This window comes from Equus przewalskii, chromosome 10, assembly GCF_037783145.1.
Source record: "Equus przewalskii isolate Varuska chromosome 10, EquPr2, whole genome shotgun sequence".
Classification (NCBI taxonomy): domain Eukaryota; kingdom Metazoa; phylum Chordata; class Mammalia; order Perissodactyla; family Equidae; genus Equus; species Equus przewalskii.
Genome location: NC_091840.1, coordinates 28,568,028 through 28,590,284, shown reverse-complemented (window position 1 = coordinate 28,590,284; position 22,257 = coordinate 28,568,028).

The window sequence follows — 22,257 nt, the reverse complement described above, 5'->3', positions numbered from 1 at the left end:
GGGCATCTGAAGCACCACGTTATTCATATGACGGTAGCTCAGGATGACGGACTCCTTCAGGAAAAAGGCGGACATTTTAGGAAAGCAAAACAAAATATTTTTTGATATCTGGCATGCATAATACAATATAAACATTTGCTTTATCCCTGCAGTTCCCTAAATCTAGGCTGTATTTTATTATCATTCAGTTTAAGTTCAAGTAGCTTTTTGTAGTTTATAAGATTCTGCAATAGGAAAAAGAAATGACTGGAACGACCAATAGTAGCTCTTTTGGGAAGGTTAAAATATGCTTACTTATTTTTACTTCTTTCCATAGTTCTGTGTTGTGCAAATTTTCAATAACAATCCTATCTTACTTTTGTAGTAGGAAAAATCTTTATTAACATTTTATTTTCATAAATAGTCTCATTTTCTTCAAATTATGAATCAAAATATTATCAAGAACAGCAATAAGAATCAATCCCTAAGTGCTTTTTATGTCTGGGCACCTCGAATATTTGATTACTCTAATTCCTAGCATTCTGTCTCCTAAATATCTCTTTGTTTCCCCAACCCCTGCTCTCCATCTCTGACCCTAATGCCTTGCCATTATTATTCAAATTGCACACTATAGACGAGGAATCTAGACATCACATGAAATAGTCAAAGGTTAGTGCAGAAGAGAGAGTTGAAAAACACAAGTTCCTAATGAGGGATATCTTACTTGACCCAGATCACCATAATTTATTTTGCCAAAGATAATCAAGGGTTTGAAAGAGAAACCCAGAAGGATGTCCTTAGTTAGGGTGGAACAACTGAGAAGAATATGATGATGATGACAGTAAAACGCTACCATTTATTGAGAGAGAGCTGGCAAATTTTAACAATCCAAAAAGCTGGAAATAGAATAATTTATCTTAATCTCAGCAATTCTAATATCAATGATTATCTATTTCAGATACTTATGGTAATTTGGAGTTTCCCTTTGAGATTTTATGGAATTACCCTTTGAAAATTTTTATCAGATTTAGCTACACTAAAGCACCATATTTCAACAAGCATAAAGCTTTATTTTAGTTACTCTTTATCTCTTTTTAAATTTCCACTGGGATGCTGAGTCAAGATGATTGCCGGCATGCCTAGTCTGCAAATGTTACTGACAGTGACAATCTCAAATGGAGAAATCTCTCTCTAGATCTTTTTTTCCCCCATACTTGATAGACAAGGTAGTGAAAGTATGCATGACATAATACTAATGGAAAAACACCCAGCACAAAACTGTAAAAAGTTATGTAACCGTGGGCCCTCCAGGACCAGTTCAACTGACCCCATCTCTTATCAACCGAGTGATTAATGATCATCTTTCAGAAAATCTGCAAAGTCCCATAGCCAGAAGATGCACAGAAGAAATCTTGATCTGAAATGACTACAGAAACAAAGATCCTCCTCCCCATGGAACCAAAGAACCAGGACACGAGAAGAACTTTGAACTTTTATCAGAAGTGAGGGGTCCCTCATTCAGGAAAATCTAGTGTTAAAATTCCTTCCCCACCCTATTATAAATGTTTAGAACCCTATCATAAAAGTTTAGAACCTTGTCATAAATGTTTAAAACCTTACCATAAATGTTCATAGCCCACCAATCAAAACTTGTGCCACCAGCATTTCCACGTGCCAGCCTGTTCTCCCTAACCTCTTAAATATCTCCCCAAATCCTGAATCAGGGAGACAGATCTGAGAGCACACGCCCCCTGTCTCCCTCCAGATCAATCTCACAGAATAAAGCTGATCTCTTTTCCCAAAGGCTGATGCCATAATTAACAGGCTTTTTATGCACATCGGGCAAGAGAACCCCAATTTTGTGCGGTAACAGTTACTCTTAATTATACATAAATATTCACACAGACAAAAACTCCTAAGATGTTTACAATGATCATCTCCAACTAAGGAAATAGATATTATCTTTATTTTTGCTTTATACTTTCTAATTTCCAAAATAAACTTGTAGTTTAAAAGTTACTAAAATATGGAATGAAAAAATACATCGATTATTAAGGCAATAGGTTATAAGCTTCCAGAAAATGGCTTGGTGGATGAAATAATCGCTCCTGAACAGTAGTGGGTGGCCTTATGGCAGTACCCTGGAGAATCAATCGAATTTAGGAAGAGAGGGAGGAATGACAGCATTTGTCACAGATGAAATTGCATGAGAAAAAATACACACAAAGTGAAAAAACTTGACTTCTATTAACCCATTTAGCAGAAGCATCTCAACAACTTTTTAAATGCCCATTGATTTACTCGATAAGCATGTATTGGGAGCCTATGTTGTGTTAGAACCCATAGGTTCTGGAAACAAAAAGCCAGGTAGAGTAGAGCTCCTGTCCTTAAGGGGCTTACAATTTAGTAGAGCCATGAAGATTAGCCATAATTACAGTGTGGTAAATATCAAGGTAGATATAGTCACATCATATGGTGGAAACACAGATAGGTCTGTAACCTAGATTTTGGAATCAAGGAAAATTTTCAAAAGGAGGTCATAAACAGGGCAAGATCCCAGAGAGTGTCCTGTGCTATAATCCCTGGAACACTTGTCGGCATGAAATAGTTGTGGATTGAATGAATACTGTATATGCGCGTGCATTCCTGGCTGAGGAGTAAATTTAATCACTGCAACAAGTAAACTATAGACAGTGACTGTTGTTGTTCCTGTTCTTCTGTCCCTGTCCTTTTTACTACAGAAATGTAGACTTTAAAGGAGTCTAAAAATGAGAGAGTGGACAGATAAGATCAAGTTCTTATCCTGAAGGGTTTTACAATTTAGTTTGGGAGATAAGACACAAATGAAAATTGTCCAGAGACAAGAAGGAGACTAAACGAGAGTGAGAAGTGGTAGTTGTGGTATTGACTATCTATAAGCCCTAAAGCTTTTCACGAATGAAATGTCTCCTGGAGACATTCTTCAGCACTAAAGGAAAGTGGATGGCCATTTCTATGAGCTTCTACAATCTTGGAGAGAGAAAACTCTCTGAGGCAACTAATCTATTTTAAGGAGATGTTAAAGATCTTGGTGATGATAGGAACTGAATGTAAATTAAACAAGGATCCTCTCTAATGATATATCACCACTGTTTTTATTTTATTGGCAGTGTAGTATAATTTCATATAAAACAGGACTTTTCAAGTTCAGTAGGGAGTATAGTCATTGGCCTGAGGATTGGGCTACACTTCTCCGAGACAAAAAAGAAGTAGTGGTCATCAACCAGGATTGGTTTAAGTGGTCCAGCTTTATAAATACTTTTATGTAGTGGAGACTTTAGCGGCTGCAAGGCACGTATAAGTTGGAAGCAGACTCTATGGCCTAGAGACTTGGAAGTTCTTCCATTTCAAGCAGCATAACGCATTGGAAGAGACCTTAAACAGAAACATGGAAGGAACTTGCCTAGAAACTAAAAACTCAAAGTCCAGTGAGAATTTACAAGCCTTTTGGCAAAGTTAGCTTTATTCTTTGTTGAGAGATATTGCTCTGAGTTTAAATTTGGAGCACCTAAATAAAAGGAGAACTAAGAAATATCTCTCTCTCCTGCCTCTTGACTATATTCTATGACTGAGTGGATGATACTGGTTAAACAACAAAACCAAGACTTTAATTTCTTTATCCACAAAATCAAATTAGAATTAAATAAGGCAAGCGAAAACACTCTGAAAACTGTAAAACATTACTCAAAAAAAGAGTTTGTGTGGTAGGTTAGAATTTTTTTCAGAAAACCTTTCACCCTTCTCCCCTACCTTCATGGAAGGATTATACTTCCCAATCTCTTGACTTGGAGAGTTGATAGATAGGATGTTAATAGACATGATGAGAGCAGAGGATTGATAAGTGCTCGTGTTACTGGAGTGTGCCAAGCCCAGCTCATTGAAGGGGAATTTTCAGGAATTTTGTGAGCCAGATAACAAACAACCATTATTCAAAATCAGTAAAATTAAAAACAAAGGTAATACATACTCAAAACTCATCACTTCCTATTTTACTACATCTTACTGTTATCTATTCTCTTGAGGTTATTTACATCTATTGCATCTATCTGGTGGGAATTCTGTATAAGGGTGCTACTGCACATTTCTCCCCAACTCTGCATTTGAACACACATTTTGCATTATCAGGATGAAAATAGTCTTAAGTGATATGACAAAAATACACACGAATTGAAACAACTAATTACCTAAGATGGCATTTGTGCAGAGGACAATTAACATAGAAAGGCCTGCTTGAAGGTTGGTCCCTGGCTAGTATCTGGGAACTTGGATTCCAGGAGAATTCCCATCATTCCCAGAACTGAGAAGAGTGGCTCGTTGTACCCTAACTATACGAGCAATGTGGCTTATGCTGAACTCCTGCTTTCCTTCTGGGATTTGGAAATTTTGTGCATGCTAGGCAGAGGGTGTCTGTGTGAACTTCCCCCCGTAAAAACCTTGGGCGCTGAATTTCAAATGAGCTTCCCTACTAGATAACACTTCGCATGTGTTAGCACTATTTGATGCCGGAGGAATTAAGCACGTCCTGTGTGCGACTCCACAGAGAACACTCGTGGAAGCTAGGGCCTGGTTCTCTGGACATCACCCCATGTACCTTCATGCTTTGCTGGATTTACTCTTTACCCTTTTGCTGTAATACATCTTATGCTGATTCTTATGAGTCTGTCTAGCAAATCACCAAACCCAGGGGTGGTCTTCGGCCTCCCAACACAGCATTACATAAACGGAGTTAAAAGAATGTACAGGGATAAAGAGGACTTTGTCGTCAGTAAATTCTTACCTTAAATTTCTTGCTTCTGGCTCTGAATATTAACGACTGCTTTCCTGTTTGATACTTTCAATGTTTAAACTGTATAAATTTACTCCCTAAACCCTAAACTTTAATTTACAGTGTCTGGGGACTGCACATACTAGAGAGTTCAGTAAATCTTCAGTTTATGTCTTTGAATGACTTCAACTTTTGATGGTGAATCACAGTTGCGGGTTTTGGTTACATATTAATGCATATAAATTTGACCCTCCTTAAGACTTTTTTGTATTTTCAATCATTGACACAGTATACTTCTTTTTAAATATATTTACAGCATAAGGAGCTTATGGGACCCCTGCTATAAATATGCTTAAAGACTAAACATAAAAATAGGATAAGTATAGAAACCGACATGCATAATTCATTGATGGTAGGATATTAGGCAAGTTTCATGCTCTAGAGAATGGTTACATAAAATTTTAATGAAAGTTTTGGCAACCCAAAACTCATCTTATGCTCTTGAGTAGCACAGGGGAATATCACTTTTCTCAAAGGTGGCTCTGAGTAGCTAAATCACAAGTCGTCAAGAAGATAAGTTCATTAAGGCTCTTACAGACCTGCAGGAAATTGGACTGAATTTCCACCTATCTTGCAGTTCCAACTGTCATCTTTTTAATACTTGTGTTTTTTAAAAGAGTATTCCCAAAGAGGTCTGTTGAATATGTTATATTAGTATTAGCACCAAGATTATTATTAATAATAATACATTGCAAAGTATCTAATAGTGGCTGGATTTCATCTATAAATCATCTAGGCAGAAAGGAATAAAGTGTTCTGCTTAGGGCAATTATTCTTTAAATGGTACCTAGGAGCTTGGCATGAGATTTTAGCGAGCATGGGTAGGAGTTGCTAATAGTTCATTAGCAGCAAGATTTATTGGTGAGAATATCGTGCTTTAGCTAACAGCCACAATAGAGACATACAGCTTTATGTGCATAGAACACTCAGATTACTTATAGAATTCAATGCACAGCTCCTTTAACATAATATATACCCAAAATGCATGCATATTTTTAAACGAATTTTTATTCTGGAATAATTTTTTTTCATTTTATGCTTATATCTAGATGGACTTGGGTTTTGAGGACAAGGACCTGAAAAGTCATAGGAGACCACAGGATTCATACCCTTGATGAGTTACTCTAGGCAAACCTGTGGCCGATGCAAATGTACACTCAGTGAAAAAGAAGGAAGAAAATAGCAAACTAGAGGTAAAAGTAGAGAGTCCTTTTTTGGTAACTTTTCCCCCGTTGCTTTTATCCAGGAACTGTATTTTTAAAGTGAAAAGGTTTTTGATCCTGATATTTTTCTTTGATGTGAATCGATCAGCTGAAGATTGATAGATAAAATCACAGTCCATGAGTCTTCTGGAGACATTATTTGAAAGAGAGTAAATGCCTCCATGAGCTAAAAAAGGAACTTTTCTTATGTAGCACCTGAAATTATATTACTTAAGAAACCACTGGTGATGTTAAGTGAAGAAAGTGACCAAATTGTTAGGCATGACATGCTCTACTATAGGAAGCAGGATGCTTGAAGGGAGGGAAGCCATATAATTATAAATAATGACTGCCTCTGGGTGTTGAGAGTCTATACGCTTCAGAATGCAGCAAATTTTAGCAAATGAACAGGTATGACTTTATAATCTGAAATGATTCATCTCCTTTATTCTAAAAAGTGGGAAAGTGTGTGTCTAAGGCAAATTTACAGATGGACATAGGCCAGGGCGAACGCACATATTAGTGCTCTTTCTGACTGAGTCTCTTGTGACTGAAACACATGAGCTCCCATTCCTGACGTCTAATCCCCAAGGAGGCAACTCACTTCAACTTTAGATCCTACTTAACTATATGGCTCGTGTTTCTGCTTTTGCTGCTCTTTTTATAGTTAATATTTGTTGAATATTTTAAAACAACTTGTTAGTATTAAGCTTTCCATGACCTTGTATCTGGAAGTATTTTGGGGTAGTTATCCATTTTTCCTTGAACTCATATGCATTTACACCTCAACTTTATCCCTCCATTCTCCCTAACCATGTCCATCCAAACATATTTTTTGTATATACCCTTGGACTACTTCTTTGCTACTCTCTAGAATGACCTCTTGTTTGGAGCCCATTTGCCCTTTTCTCAGTCCTCAATTTAAATTTGACAGGTCGTTGCTTCCACACCCCCTGCCTTGATCTCCACTAACTAGTACATGGTAGGTCCTCACCAAAAGTTTGTTAGAGTTAATGAAAAAATAAACGAATGAATTAGTACTTCAGATAAGCCTGCCAGAATTATATATGCCTTGTATATATAAGGGATAGTACTCTTTCCCACTTGACTAAATGCTTCCAGATCTTCAATTGCTGTCTGATGCCTCCTAGGACCAGCTTTTCAGGAAGACTATATCTTTAGTGTGACAGCTTGCTATGGTCTAAATGTTTCTGTTCCCCCCAAATTCATATGTTGAAATTCTAACACCCAATGTGATGTTATTAGGAGGTGGGGTCTTTGGTAGGTGATTAGGTCATGAGGGTGGGGTCCACACAAATGGGATTAGTGCCCTTATGAAAAGGGTCCTAGAGAGATTCCTTGCCTTCCCCCATGTGATGTTACAGCAAAAACCGAGTCATCAAATCTGTCAACACCATTGTCTTGGACATCCCAGGTTCCAAAACTATAAGGAATAAATGTTTGTTGTTTCTAAGCCACACAGTTTATGGTATATTTGTTAAATAAACCCAAATGGATTAAGACATAGCTGTTGTTGCTGCTCAAAGAAAATATTCAAAATCAGGTCTTGTGTTTGCACTTCCAGATGAGGGAGGTTCAGTCCTAGAAATTTTAATTTCTAAATTACACTCTTCCAAAGCTACCCTGAGATTCCTCACTCCTACCATTATGTAAAAATCATATATGGCAGTGTAAATCTGAAAGCAGTTTAAATTTTTAAGAGTTATCAAAAACCATGCTTAGGGTTTGAGTATATAAGGCTACCCCATAAACTATGGCAGATTTGATGGTAAGGGTGTGAACATTAGCTTCCTAACAATCTGAAAATTATACCACATACATAGTTTCCTGGGGTCCTAGGAATGCTCTTTGGAGGTCAAAATATACATCAGCTCCCTAATAAACTGCAAATGTTGGCTAACTAGATGTGAAAACTAAGTCATTTCAAGTACTATATTTTATTAACTATTCATTGAAGAATGCATTAAGCACTTAAATATGTGTAATCAAAAAGCAAGAAGCTCCCTTTTAATTTTCCTACAGAGAGTCATAAAGAAAAAGACAATGATCTTAACTAACAGAAGCAAGCTGTATTTAATTTTCTTTGCTTTATTCTTCTCTTGAAATCAAGCTTTGACTTTGCATCTTTGGCAATTTCCAACAACAAACTTCAGGGTATGCTGTTTAGCAAGTATCCAAGAAGGATGGAAGATGGACAAAGACAGCTCTTTCCCCCAACTGAGGAAGGGAGGTCTTTTTGCGATAAATTTCAGTTTAAATTTTGTCACTTACAAACTGATTATATTAGCAGCTGCATTGTTGTCTTTCTGCGATGAACCTGAGACTCTCTTCTTGGTCAATCTGAAGTAACATTAGCTACTTATGCTCCCCACAGTTCTTGACATCTTGGCTTGGCAGTCTCAGCCATGGTCAGACTGAACCCAGAATTCATTTGTAAAAGAAGATCCAAGAAAACATGCCTTTGTATGGAATATATTTAGCTATTTTGTTTTTTAAGGATACATCTTCCAACAAAAGAAGCATAAATAATTCTTCGAATTGCATAAATGCATTATATTTCCATCCAGCTGTGAATATTTTGGGATAGGATTCTGGAACAAATCAGGTTACAAAACATCAATATAATACACACAGAAAAATTAAAATTTAAAATTTTTATGCTTAACAAAGACAGCTGATGTATAAGAAAGTCAGGCTGGAGATTTCTGGTAGGAGAAATAAAACTGGTATGTCGGATTTAGTGACAGATTACTTATCATTCCAATTATATATACGTTATTTTGGCAGCTTATTCTCATGTGTAGCGCTGAGCATTTTTTCTCCTTAATGGTAGTTTTGAGGCAGTGTTATTTGCTCTAACAAGGCATATTAAAATGAAAACACTGACTACTACAAAGCAAACAAATGTTCTAATGGCCGGGGCAGCCTGGCTGGGGCCAAGCTGACAGTTCAATTACCCAAACAGGATACTAATGTTTGCATTGAAGACAAATGCCTGTGGATTTCCCTCTGTGATTATCGCTTAATAAGATTGAAAAATGTCACAGAGAAGATGCCTTCTCTATAAATAATTATATATTTGTGAAATGCAATAAAGACATTTGTATGTGTGTTTAAACAAGAGAACTCAGGGCTTGGGACATTTTTTAAAGGACAAAGTAGGAGCAGGTTACTGGAATTTCAACAACTAAAAATAAAAAAATCTTTCACCTGCCACCTCCAAGACATTGGAGACAATATGAAAAGTATTGTCACTGTGAATATCCTGAAGTATTACAAGATTCTGAACAACCTTTGGATTCGCCACATAGAAATTGTGCTTTGTCTAGCGTTTAATGTGAATTGTGTGTACAGTGACTCTATTTTTTATTCTTTCTTTGTAAACTAGAAAATACCAAATGACACTTCAATCAGTCACTATCTGATTAACAAAATACCTCATTTTACCAATCGGAGTGCTGTTTAGCTAAAAATGAGAAAGCACAGCTGCAGATGAAATATGTGATTAAAGTCTTTACCTTGGTTTTTTTCTTAATTATGGTGGGACTCTATCTTAAAAAATCATCATATGGATCAAAACCTAAGAAAACTATTACGTCTTTCATGTTTTATAAATATGTGGATGTCCAAATTATACACACGGGATTTAAGGAGCTTCAATAAAAGAAGGAATTCATCCTGGCATGGTAGAAACAGCACACATTTTAAAGCCAAGTTAACTTGGGTTCCAAACAAGCAGTCTTGGACAACCTATTTAACATCACTAAACTTAATTTTATTTGTCTCTAAAGTGCCACTGATAATATTGGTATTACTCAGTCCATACGAATAAATAAAATGTTGCTCATAAATCACTGGGCACAATGTCAGAACATCATAAGTGTTTTGTTGATGTTAGCTATTATTATTATAGTGAACTGGGCAGAGAGACATGTGGTGACCTGCTTAGGGTCTAAGTGACTGGACACCATCTCGTTTTTCATTAAATCATCCATTCCATTCATTTAACAAACATTTATTGAATACCAACTGTGTCAGAGACCCACTGGTTCTGGTTGTGAACAAGTAAAAAAGGCAGAGTCTGGTGAGAATGATAGGCAAGCCATGAAATGATTTCAGTCGAGGTAGAAGTGTGCATAAGATGCTAAGATAGCAGCGAGGACAGAGGCACCCAGTCTAGATCCAGGGATTCACTGAAGAATGACTCCTGGGGAAGGCTGAGGCTGAGTGGAGTCCCAGAAGTGAATAAGGATTATCCAGATAAAAGTGCTGGGCCAAAGAGTGAGGGAATGTGTTGAAATATTTGCTAACCCATTCATCTTTGGGAAAGAGATTATAAAAATATGCTTCCTAGGGATGTACTTGTGGATATCTAGTCTAGTAAAGGAGCATCAGATATACAGACATTTAAAGATGCAGAATTAGAAAATGTTAGTGATATGTGGACAAAATTTTTAAAAATTCTATAGATATTTTTTTGAGTCTAATTCTCTCAATGGGGTTCTAGTAGGATGGATAACATCCTACTTGCCTAATCTAAAGACATCCCCATTTAGAAAAGCATGGCACTGCATTTCATGATAAACAGCATCAGAATTAAAACAGCAGATTATATCATTTTATCTAAGTAAATGGAAGCCATTTATACCAATCTTGCATAGATAAAGTTTTTTTTTCAAAGTCGATGTTCTTTTATTTAACAAGCTGTTTTTCTTTTCTTTATTTTTGGTTTCAATCAAGCAGTAATGTAGGGATCAGTGTTAATAATAATAAGCAATTGCAAATACATCTATATGTACTGCTGTAAGTTCTATCAAAAGATAATTATATATGTGATCCTTGCCTATAAAACTTGAAAGAAATGCATTAATGTATAACATGACATTTATAAGTTGTCATGCAAAGAATCAAGCACACTATATTTTAATTCTCAATCTAATAAATAGGGCTCATTATCCCCAATTTGAAGGTTGAAAACATTATAACCCAAAGAGGTTGAGATACTTTTCCAAAGTCACACAGTTTGTGAGAGATCAGCTCAGTTTCCAACACAGCTTTGTTAATTCCAAAGTTCATGTCCTTTTCTACTACACCACGATGTTTCTAAGAGCAACTTATTAAAAACAAACAAAGAAACCAAAAACTCAAATTGAATTTTAATGAACTTTTATGAGATGACTTTCTAATGAAAATGAACATCCAATGACACTAGATGATATTTAAAACTCACGGACATATACTTCGCTTGGTTTAACACTGCAGTGATTTAAGTGTGTATGTTAAAGCTATATTTAGCTCTTTCTCATGTAATTTTTTGTGCTTTCTATCCACAAAATTTTTATCACTGTCTTCCCTTGAAAGCTTTTATTAGTCCTCTAAGCCACAATATACTATTATTATTAGTCTTGCGGTGGTGTGATTAATAAATCTGCATCCAAACAAAATAAAATACCGACAGCCACACCTGTTAACACGACTTTGTGACCCTATTGCGTAAAAGCCATTGAGCTTGCATATTGCGTTTTTGTTTTGTAATTCACACATGTAAATAATTCCATTTAGCACTGCTTGTAGCAATATTTAAGTGATGGTTAATAGGTAGTGAAATCATGAGAAAACCATTAAACTGATGATCCTCAGATATCATCCGGTGCCATCATTACAGAGATGAGTTTTCTGCATACTCTTCTTACCATTTATTAGTCATTTACGGACTTATGTTATTACCTTATAAGCACAGTTAAGACCTATCTCATGCTCATTTTAGTTATTTGAATGTAGTACTTTATAAAAAACCGCTAAGTATCATTTTGAAGAATGAATTTATTTTAAGCAAAAGTTTATATTGAACTCACTAATATCACTCCTACTTCTAAGGAAAAACCTTAAATAAGACCCCTAAAGTCCTTTTTATAATCATAGAAGTCACATTAGAATTAATTTCAGTGCTATAGAACTAAGTTTGTTTCCATTTTTAAATCACTAAATTTTAGATCCTAAATTTTACCCCTGCCTTCCTTCTTCATGTTCAGTGTATCCTCCGTCGCTCACTCTAATTTGATGAGACTAGAAGAACTGTCATAATTTAAGAAGGGCTCCCATTCTCAATAAGAAAATTATGAGCAGGAGTAGAGAAGTGCAGACAAAATGGAAGGTTAGAATTGGAAAAGTCATAGTGAACCTGTATAGAAAAGATTCTACCTTTAAATTAGGGTCGTTCTCTGTTGCATTGCAAGAGGAGGATTCCAGAAGGGAGTTTCCACAAGGAGAGGAGAGATTGGAGCATACATCTCTGACTTTGTTTCTGAATGTCACCACCTTTGTAATTCTCTCCACTGCTAGTACCACCCTTAGTACCACACATGCATCTTAAAATTCTGGCTCAAGTATAGGGAAAACTCTTCTCCTTGATTTCTCTTATCACGAGACTTATGTTTGCATGAAGAGTTTTTGTAAAGGTAAAGATTTAAAAACTTACGGCTAATAAAACACAATCCAATTATTCATAGTTCAGATCCTAAATACCCCAGTACTGAATAAGAGCTCATTGCAGAATAAATGCTTAGACTTTCTTGGTCCCTTTGTAACTTCAAGCTTTTTCTCTAAGGAACACTGAGGTGAAGTTCCTTTCTATCTTTAATGGTAGGATGATGTCATGGAAGGTTCAGTGGGTTTGGAGAATTCAGTTCTGATTCTATCACATGTTGCAACCTAACTTTGGCAAAGTCATTTAACCTCCCTGACTACAATTTTACTCTTGAAAATAGCAAAAGAAAGTACTTTCTCTATGGGATAGTCTATAGGATATGACAATCTATAGAAAGGACAGTCTGTAGGATTGTCATAACTTTCAAATGAGATGCAGTATGAAAATAAAGCTCAATAAATATTTGTTTAAGGAGCAAAAAACAATGGCCTACACTGAAAATTTTCCTTAATTTCTTCTCTCCAGTTTTTTTTTCCATATGGAATACTCTATCTATTAATACCATGCTAGAGAAATTTACCAATGAGGATAAAACTTGATTCCTCAGAACCCTCTAGAATTTTTCCATTCAGCTTCTGATCTTTATAGCTTCTGTATTTCATAGTTGAATTCCTTTCTGGACCCATGCTGAATGACAATTTTAAGTGATAATTAAAAGTAAAGAACTTATTGCCTCAGTTATTGTCTTTGTTCTTCTCTGGAGCATTTCCGATGATACATAAAGGTGAATACTGTTCCTCTCAGTCATCTATTTATGTACAATATACTCTCATTTAGTAGCCGGTGTATTATAAAAAATCAATTAGCTTATTTGTTCGTTACCTATAATTTAGATAATTACACTGTATTGGGAGACATTTTCAATCCAGTCATTATTTGAGTTGACACTCAAATGTTGCAGAGGCTCAGTGCCTTCTTAACCAAGAGAAATGTTTCTGGAATTCTCTTACAGCCCCGGAGTGAAGTGATGTGAACTTTTATGTAGTTATCTACAGCATATTGCCTGAAATTCCCTGAGCTTGCTTAACCTTCTGTACTCCAATGGTAGTCTAATGCCATTTAGCCACCTATTTTTCTACTGAAACAGAACCTTACTTCTCCTGGACAAATCCTTTAGATTCAACTGAGTAGAGAGATAAAAAACAAGAATAACAAAATGCCTAACAGTCTCATATCAACTGATGCCAACTACCAGAGCTGTATACGGATGTGAATCTCCCCACATCCTGCTTTGTCCCCAAATGTTTGTCCTTGTGTGTACACTTGTCCAGTCTACAAGCCCCACAGTAATATTCCAGGGCACAGGGTGAAACTTTGTCGATGACATCGTGATCAAGGACACAGAAAAACTGAAATCCTTTCTTGCCTTATATAGTGACTTTGTTTTTAACTTTCGATAGGATACAGGAACTATATATAAGGAAGGGAAGCCACATGGGAAACAAAGTGTAGTTTTTCAGCAAATCTGAACAACCCTCAAAAACCCCTTATGTAAAAATTGCTTTAGAACATTAATCTTGGATTTAGGATAAGCACAGTCTTCTATTCCTCTCTTATCATCTGTTTTATAAGATTTAAAGATTTTATTTTTGATGGTAAGACACAATGTGATGACTCTCTGATAGATGAAAGTCAGAATTCTTTGTTACTTGTAGTTCTGAACAAGAGAAGCCTGCTAGGCAGGGCCACGTGGGGATGCACCAGGGGACAGAGAAACAGCCAGATAGAACTGTAGGAGGCAGTTTTCTGTGGCAGCTTGGGTGGGATTAGCTAGGTTTCGTGTACTCCTTCATGGATTGGCTAATTTGAATAATTTCGTGGGCTCTAGGATGTAGGGACTAGGGGTCTGGTACTTGGCCCTGCAGCAATTAGGGCAGATGCATAGAAGCCCTGAAGTGTGAGAATCCCAGGAGAGAAGTAGTTAGGGTGTGGACGTAATCAGCTGCTCAAGATGGGGAACTGACCAGCCTCTGACCTGGCCTCAAAACAAGGCAAGACAGCATTTCAAAAAAACAAACCCTCACCCCCTCCGCAAATCCTTATATTTATACCATCCTCCATTCCCTCACTCCGCATGAAATCTTAGTCCTCTTACTAGCAACACTGAGAAAGTCAATCAAGGTGAGAAGGGGCTCAAATTATCAAGATCTTCAGTGCATGCCCCGGTCAACAGACTCACTCCGTACATCCAAGGATGAGATGGAAAACCAAGAGTGTCCAAGAGAGCACAATCTCCTTGAACCCACAGCAGTTTTGTCCTCTTGCCAACAAGATCCAGTCAATATCTTAGATCTCAACTAATTTGTTAGCAGCTCCTCCTCTCTTAGGGAGATAAGACGCTAGGAGGGAGTTGAGGAAAAGTAAGCACAAATTTCCCCTTCTTTCAGGATCTCAAAACAACACCACCACCCAGACTCTAGAGACATAGCAGGAAGATACCTGAATCAAGAGGCCCGAGAAGAATGCTTTTTCACAGAGTTGTCTTTAACAATCAGTAACTTGTATGGGATTGGTGCTGACATGGAAGCAAATTTTTGGGATTATTCTGAAGTCTTTGGATGTCTAGACTCTAATATGCCTCGACAGGCCTTTCATGGCAAGGCATTTATTTTCCCTTGTCCAGACACTTTCTGCACATCCCTCACTCTAAAGCTGTGTGAGCTTGCTTTTTATTTGTTATCAGGTGCATACAAATGTTATAGAATATTACGGTGTAATAAATGCTATTTTAGGGTTAAACAGAGAGAATCAGGTTGGTTAGACTGCACATTGTGCATGGTAAAATGATATCAGTGAGGTGAGCTGAGGTCATAACATAAATCATACTTATCTACCATGCTAGAGTTTGTACTTTTTGTGAGGGCAACAGGAAAAGTTTTAACTATAGAAGAGATATGATCATATTTAGATTTAGTAAGACAACTCTGTCTATCATATGGAAGATTATTAAAGGTTGGTATGATGGAATTTTAAAGACCAATTCCAAAGCTTTTAAGATGAGAGATATAGGTGATCCATATTAAATTCTCAGAAGGTGAGATGGAAAGAAATAGATCCAACAGGCATTAACAAGATGGAAACAACAGGACTGGATGATTCATTACATGTGGGGGGTTTAAGGCAATGGTGGGTCAGGAATGACTATTAGGTTATTGTCTTGAACAAGTGTCCAGAAGAAAAGAAAACCCTGAGGTACCTTGGCTGGAACTCGGAAGAACACTTGGTCTTTCCTGGGTGTGGAATGCCTTTCTTCCCTTTTCTTCTGAGTAAACCCTCCTTGTCCTTTAACACCATGGTCAAGCACCACTTTTCCTAGGATGTCTCCCCTAGAGTCCTTTGTGTGCCAAAGTCTTTAGGGATAACACCATGATAGCATTCATCAAAATGTATTGTAATCATTGGCTTCTTCATGTTTCCTCTGTATTGTCTTGTGAGCTGCCTGAAGAGAGGACCTGAGTCTTGCACTTCTGTCTCTGATGCATTGCATTATACACCATACGGGATGATCAAGAGGAAGGAAGAGAGAAAGGGAGATTAGCAAATGGGTGATTTTCCCTAGTAAACAACAACAATAAAACTTATTGTCTTAACACAACAAATGTTTATTTATCACATTGTAGTCCTAAGCAGGTCGTGAAACTCTTCTGGGTAATGTTCTCTAAGTATCTCACCTCCAGTTGATGAATCAAGGACAAGATTGCTTTCTTCTTGTGGTTCCACCATCTTCTGACTTTAAAGAAATGCAGTCAGCAGATGGGGGAAGAAAGCATGGGAAAAGCAGATCAGACACCTCTGATCTGAGTGAGATCCATCACTTGTACTCACAATTCATTGCAAGAACTAAACATACATCCAATCTTAGAACAAGGCAAGTGGGGAAATATATATATGGATAAAGTTGGCACTAACAATTTCTAATATAGAAGGAAATAAGAAAGAAGAGAAGGAGGAAGAGAGGGAAACTAATTGCATATGACTAGAGTACAGGAAATGAGTCCTGATAAGTCCTAATATGTACTAACATTCAAAGAGGAAAATAAGTTGCATAGTGTGTAATTGATGATTTAATAAGCGCTGTGACAAGTGTGCTAAGAACATCGCTATTATAGAGAATCAGGAGCATGCGTTGTAAAGTGAGCATATACAGTCACAAAATAACTTTTTACATCACTATATGTGTAGTATGCCACAATGAGAGTGTATCCATGGCTTCATACATTACTTCAAATATTTCATCTCTTAAACCTGCTACTCTATGTATAACAACTTTGAGTTTCCCTTCTCATTCAGAGAAAGGTTAAAGAGTAAAAACTCGGCGTACGGAATGTTTTTGGTGACACAATACCGGGTGACTTATTATTCAAAAATAGACATTGGAGCAAGCAGAGCAGAGATTAATGTACATCTGCTTAAAACTCATGACCTGACTTTCTTCTTGTAGTCGCTTAATGCAGTATGGTACCTAGAATTTATCGTATGAGTTTTATAATGTGAAACTTGGTCTCAGGAGGTATCCTTACTATGCAAAATATTCCACTAGTTATCCACTTGCATTTATGTGTTTCAACAGATTTGTTTTGCACATTTATTTTTAAACATAAAATTAGGTTTCCTTGTTTGATTTTCATAACAAAATTAGCATATTCGTAACATTGAAGGTGTAATGTCCTTATTATTGAAACTCTGCCTCTAGAATTGCACTTTAGTAAATATGTCTTAATGTGTATTCATGAAACTGTAACAGGTAGTGACATCGCATAATCTGAAACTACCCAAGATGTGAATGGGTGAGGATGTTAAAGGGAAAACGTGAATCTGAAACCCGAGTTAATCAAGCACGTCAAGGTCATTCTGCTGGATAATGACATGGAGTATCCCATTAAAACCATTCTTCTCTTTTTCAATTATTTTTCCAAATCCTCCATTTCTTTGTTTTATTTACTACACACATTGTTTTGAGGATAAATTAGAAAAAAAAATACATATAGAAATGCCTACAAAGGCTATTGAGTAGTTAGTCATAATCATTGCAACCAATCCCTACTGCCAAACTCTTCCAAATTGTGACCACATGAGAAGCAGTTGATAGGATCGTAAAAAACAAGGTCTAATACTAATATGTCTGTTTATGATGTTTCTTTCATGTTGGCACATTGGGATGAGGATTCTAGGAATTATAGTAGAAATAACACATTCTTGTGATTCTAGAATAAATTTTACATTGTTGTAATTTAGTTAGATAAAATTTTATATAGGCTATTTGTACCTCATTTGTAAGTGAAATTAGTCTGTAATATTATTTTCTTTTATTCCTCATGTCTGCTTTTTATATCACGTCATACTAGCTATATGAGTCTTGGTGGATAAAAACAGCGTATAAAGTGTCTTGTATAAAGTGGTACATAAAGTGTCTGTATAAAGTAGCTTGTATAAAGTGTCATTTCTTCTGTTGCTATCCTTTGAAACAATTGCATAAGATGAGGGTTATCAGATTTTTGAGGTTTTAGTAAAAATTTCCTGTAAAACAATCTCCACCTCATGCTTATACTACGTGTGGCAAGGGAAGTCGTGGTAAATATTAGTATATCTAATTTCTTTAAGGATTATAAGCCTGTTCTGGTTTTCCTTTTCTTCTTGAGTCAGTTTTAACAAGCTAATTATCTTTCTAAGGTATTATCCATTTTATTTAAGTGCGTTAATTTGTTAATCTGGTAAAACCTCTATTGTGCTTGAATGGTATGGAGTCTCAGATAGATAGATGGATAGATGATAGATAATACATAGATAAATAGAAAGACATGTATTTTCTAATCATTGAACATAAGATTATATATTTCTAAAAATCAAACCATTATTTATTATTAAAATTTATGTTAACTTCTGAGAGAAGGCTTGAGAGAGGGATGTTAAAATTTCCATCTCTGATTATGCATTCACCAAAACCTACTTTTAAAATTGTCTTTTGTTTTTAATTTTGAATTTCAGCTGTTAGATAGAGACTAGATCTCAGTTGTTATGTCCTTTTGGTGAGTAGTTCATTTTGTCATTTTGCTTTAGTAAGAAGACTTGATCCTTAATAATGGCTTTAAGACTGTTAGTATTACATACCAGCTATCCTTGGACAGTATTGTCCTAGTGTGTTTTTTTGGTCAAATTTTTGAGTCATTGTATATTGCGTCACTACATTCATAAATAACTTAGAGCTGATTGTTTTCTATCCCATCTGAGACTATTTTTCAATGTGTAGCTTTAATGCAATGATTACTGATATATTTCATTTTTACTGTCATCTAATATTGTGAGTTTTAATTATCATATGTTTCCTTGTTTTCGTAGTTCTCCTCTTCTGAACCATGTGCTCTTGCCCTTCATACTGAATGAAAAAAAGAGATCTTCAATTTAATTATGACCTCCTTGTTCCTCTTTCTACATTATTTTTTATCTGATATTTTACACCTCCTCTATCTTAATGTCACCAAGTTGATTATATTTTGTATTATTCATGTCCAGTGCTTATTAAGAATTACAAATATATTTGTCAATTTATTTGCACAAGATTACTTGTGAAAAATAATTACTTAGGCATTTTCCTTCCAATATTCTGCATTCAGAATATTTCCTGAAAAAATCATTAAGTTCTTTCAGAGAGAATCTCTGACTATTAAACTCTATCATTCTCTATATGAAAACATATTTATTTCTCTTTCAGTCTTAAGTAATAATTAAACCATGTTTAGAATTTTAGCTTGATAATTATTTTAAACACATTGAAAACATCATTTTAATGTTCTGGCTGATGAGATTGTGTCGTCTAGTTGTTTCTTAATGAGAGCTTCTTAAAAAAAGAAACTAGAAATGTATGCTAAACTTACGATTACTTATTTAAGAATTCCACAAATATAATATGAGATTATTTACAAATGGTACATTTGAATGCTGTCTTTCCATTCTGATATCTAGGCCTGAGTTCCCTCTGCTCTGCCAGTGTGGTTGGCTGTGAACCCCAGATATTGATTGTTACTTCTTCTCCAGAACAGGTATGGGAGACCAGGGGTTAAGTTTCCCAGGTTTTCATGAGTTCATTGTATGCTGTGAGTCTTCGATGTGGCAAGGATTTCTTCCTCACGTATGCCTCATTAGACCCATCGTTCTTCTGTTCTTCCTGAATAGTCTCTCTTCTGTACTGTATAAATCAGCTATTATCACAAAAATACTGTGTAACACACTGCCAAGAAAATTCATTGCTGAGAGAAATCATCATTTATTATTGACTACATGTCAATGGGTTTGCAGGTGGTCTCCTTGGTTTCAGCTGGGTGCATTCAGACACCTCTAGACATCTGGGAGTCTTTAAGGTGGCCATGATGATACAGTATCCATGGGCGATACATTCCAAGACCCCCAGTGCATGCCTGAAATGGTGGATAGTACCAAACCCTAATACACTATGATTTTTCTTACACATACATACCTATGATAAAGTTTAATTTAAGCACAGTGAAAGATTAACAACAGTAACTAACAATAAAATAGAACAATTATAACAATATACTTTAACAATGGTTAAGTGAATGTGGTCTGTCTCTCTCTCTCTCTTTCTCAAAATATCTTATTGTATTGTGCTCACCCTTCTTCTTGTGATGATGTGAGATGATACAATGCCTACGTGATGAGAGGAAGTGAGGGGAATGACATAGACATTGTGACATAGTATGAGGCTACTACTGACCTTCTGACGATATGTCAGAAGGAGGATCATCTGCTTCTGGATCGCAGTTGACCTCAGGTAACTGAAGCCTCAGAAAGAGAAAATGTGCATAAGGGCGGTCTAATGTATTGGCCAAGATTCCTCCTATGTTTGAGGTTGGCTGGCTGTGGCCTGGTGGAAGATGGCCTTGATTTTTCTCCATGTGGCTTTCTCACTTCCCTCTTTTAGACTAGTCTATGTCTTCATGGCAGTGGCAAGAGTACAAGAACGGGAACAGCAATAGGCAAGTGATTTTTCAAACTTGTGTTTATGTCAAATTTGCTGAAAACCTGTTGGCTAAAGTAAGTCAAGGGGAACAAGACTCGAGTCAGTGTAGGAGCATACTAACGATAAGCATGGATATAGGGAGAGATGAAAAATTGAGATCATTATTACAATCATTTGCTACACTTGTTTACTTGAATTTTTTAACCTTCACAGCCTACCTTTGTGAACTCAATATTGTAGCAGCTAATCTCCAGCCTACTTTCCACCTGTGAGAAAATTCAGTGATAGAAGCTCCCCAAATCACACAGCTGGTTGTAGTTGAAAGTGAGTTTTGAATCCAGGTCTTCTGACTCACACTGTCAAGTTCTTTTCTATTTACTATTCTTCATCCTTTTTGACTTGGCATGAATTTTTATCTATTTTTGGTTTTCATTTTTGCTTTGAGCTAGTTTCTTTCAATTACAATAAAATTTTATATCAGACACAAATATGATAAATCAATAATATTTTTAAGCATAAATTCTACAAAATATTTGTTGGCTTTGCTTTAGTTTCTGTTCGTCTTTCTGCAGGGGAGTGTGTTAACAGTGCCTCTGCTGAAGCATTCCAGTACATCATTTTATCTGTTATAAATATCACATTAGAACAGTAAGTGCTACAGGTCAAGCCCTCTCATTTAGCATCTCACTCTGCAGCATTTAGGGAATTTTAGACAGCTATTATATCATTATGTGTATCAACAAATTTTTTTTTTAAAAGAGTTGAGACCTTTTGCATTAGAAGGAAATATGGAAGGTAATTCTTAGCATTGTTACATTTATTTATATAGTAAACATAAATAAAGAGTATTTCTTAGAGGGTCATGGCCAGCTAAGACCTATTGAACAATCATTTTTCTGTACTGCTTTCAGCATACTTTGTATTTTCTATAAAAGAGAGCTTCCTATTTCATTTCAAGAAGTAATTATTGCTTCTTTTTAGTTATTTGAAGCCTATGACCTCATGCCGGAACTACTTCAAGAATCTCAGAATTTAATCTTTCCCCATGCCCCTACACACAGAACTTTAGTCTATATCCTCTTTCTTCAAATCACAGAAAGAATATTATTTGTAAATTTTAATTTTCTCATGTTATTATCTAGTTTGACACTCACCAAAGAATACCCACAAGCCCCATGGTAAACTGACGAACTTCCCATATGTACATTGATCTCAACACTGACTAAAATTCATTTCCTTCCCCCTGCCTCAGACCATGGCTATTGCCTTTCTATGAATGTGGTGCCCCTATCCTCCCAGTCGCCTGAACCAAAGTCATATCTGATGCCTTTCTTGCCTTCACCTCTATATCTAATCAATATTTAAATCTTATGGATTTTAGCTCCTTAATCTCTTTACAAACCTTCTCCACATCTTCATTCTAACTACTCTTCTCTATTCTAGTGCCTCCTTGGCTCTGACTTATAAAATTACAATAGCCTCTCTCCTAGATGCAATTCAACTCATTAATACTTTCTATGTTTTTTCTGCAATGTGATGGATTATTCATTCTGAGAATGTGTTGTGCACTCTCACATCTTAATTTATTTTCACATGCTAATCTTTCTATATGAATTGTCCCATTTTCCACTTAAGGTGGGATTTGAACCTTTACTATTCTATTCAGTTCTCACCACCGATCTTAAAGCACCCTCCAAAACAATAACAAAATGTTACTTCTTCTGTATTT